Source organism: Oratosquilla oratoria, chromosome 7 (assembly GCF_046742065.1).
Source record: "Oratosquilla oratoria isolate Oo_2021 chromosome 7, ASM4674206v1, whole genome shotgun sequence".
Lineage (NCBI taxonomy): Eukaryota > Metazoa > Arthropoda > Malacostraca > Stomatopoda > Squillidae > Oratosquilla > Oratosquilla oratoria.
The window spans coordinates 18570112-18572611 of NC_134783.1; positions in this window are offsets into that span (position 1 = coordinate 18570112).

Here is a 2500-nt window from a genome sequence, read left to right on the forward strand (position 1 = left end):
CTCTGGCCTGCCACTACGGAGGTCCGGGTTCGACTCTCGCCCGGGGCTGAAATAATATCAGTATCGCAGCGCTGAGGGGTGTTACTCCAACTCTCGTGGGCGGGGAGTTGGGTGTGTGTGTGTGTGCAAGGTCATAGCATTACCCATAGATCGGACCTACGAGCTCTGAGCTCTCTTCCAGGAGGGAAATAGCTGTCGATCACGAGTCCAAACACACGTGATCCAAAGACACCACACACACCAAGTGAATACACACACACACACACACACACACACACACACACACACGCACACACACACACACACACACCACACACACACACACACACACACACACACACACACACACACACACACACACACACACACACACACACACACACACACACACACACACACACACACACACACACACACACACACACACACACACACACACACACACACACACACACACACATTTATATATATATATAAATATATATATATATATATATATATATATATACATATATATATATAAAAATATATATATATATATATATATATATATATATATATACACACCGGTTTCGAATCCCGCCCAGGGATGAAATAATTCTAGTATAGCTGCTCTGTGAGTCGTTACTCCATCTCTTGTGGGCGGGTAGTTGTGTGTGTGTGTGTGTACGTGTAAGGTCATAGCATTACTCAGAGATCGGTCATATATGAGTTCTGAGCTCTCTTCCACGAGGGAAATAGCTGTCGATCACGAATCTAACACGTGATCCAAGACCATGGTGAATCACGCACACACACACACACACACACACACACACACACACACACACACACACACACACACACACACACACACACACACACACACACACACACACACACACACACACACACACACACACACACACACACTCACACACATACATCAGTCATGTTGATGTCTCTATAAGACTATGGAGCCCTGGTATTCATCCCCTCTTACTCTCTAATCACAATCTATATCGACGGATCCTCTTTGTCCTCTTTCAAATCTTCCTGTACCAGGTCATTTCATTTTCCTCTTGGTCCTTCATGCGGTCACACATCTCAGTTTACCTGCATCTAACATGGACGAATGGTCACAATTTCGTCGCTGATTTTTTCCCGGTATTTTAATTTTTGCGGAATGTTGTTCCTATATTTAAGTGTAACTTGGCTCACAGCAGCCTCAGGCACCGGATAAGGCACAGTACAAGCATCACCAGACACTTCATAAGGCACGGCAGTAGCATCAGGTATTTCAGTAGCCACAACAGCGTTAGTAGCCTTAGGTCCCTCTGAAGGTACATCAGCATATAATTCAAAAAATACTTTAATATGTTCCCTTTCCTCTCACAGCAGCCTCAGGCACTTTATAAGGCACAGTAGAAGCATCAGAAGACACTTCATAAGGCACGTCAGTAGCATCAGGTATTTCAGTAGCCACAACAGCGTTAGTAGCCTTTGGTTCCTCTGAAGGTACATCAGCATGTAATTCAGAAAATACATTAATATCAACCTTCCCTTCTGAAGGCACAGTAGCAGTATCAGACTCTTTAAAGGCAGGTCAGCGTCAATACGTTCCTCGGAAAGCACAGCAGCAGCAAATGGACAGAAGGTCTATTATTCTGGCTGAAGGCGTTGGAGGAGGAGGAAGAGAAGAAGGAGGAACAGGGGGAGGAACGGGAGCTGGAGGAGAAGGAAGGAGAAAGAACAGGAGGAGGAATGGGAGCTGGAGGAGGAGGAGGAGGGGGAGGAGAAGGAGGAATAGGGGGAGGTACGGCAGCTGGAGGAGGAGGAGGAACACGGGGAGGAACTGGAGCTGGAGGAGGAGGAGGAGAAGGAGGAATGGGGGAGGAAAGGGAATTGGAGGAGGAGGAGGACAAGGAAGAACAGGGGGAGGAACGGGAGCTGGAGGAGGAGGAGGAGGAGTAGGAGGAACGGGAGCTGGAAAAGGAGGAGGAGGAGAAGGAGGAACGGGGGAAGGAACGGGAGCTGGAGGAGGAGGAAGAGAAGGAGGAATAGGAAGAGGAGCGGGAGCTGAAGGAGGAGGAGGAGGAGAAGGAGGAACGGGAGCTGGAGGAGGAGTAGGAGAAGGAGGAATGGGGGAAGAAACGGGAGCTGGAGGAGGAGGAGGAACAGGGGGAGGAATGGGAGCTGGAGGAGGAGGAGGAGGAGTAGGAGAAGGAGGAGGAACAAGAGGAGGAACGGGAGCTGGAGGAGAAGGAGAAGGAGGAACAGGGGGAGGAATGGGAGCTGGAGGAGGAGGAGGAGGGGAAGGAGGAACAGGAGGAGAAACGGGAGTTGGAGGAGGAGCAGCATTCGCTCTAAAGGTATTGGAGGAGGAGAAGGACGAAGAGGAGGAAAACAGGAGACCCAGGAGGAGCAAGAAGAGGAGGAAGAGGAGAACGAGGAGGAGGAGGAGGGGGACGAGGAGGAGGAGGAGGACGAGGAGGAGTAGGAGGACGAGGAGGAGGAGAAC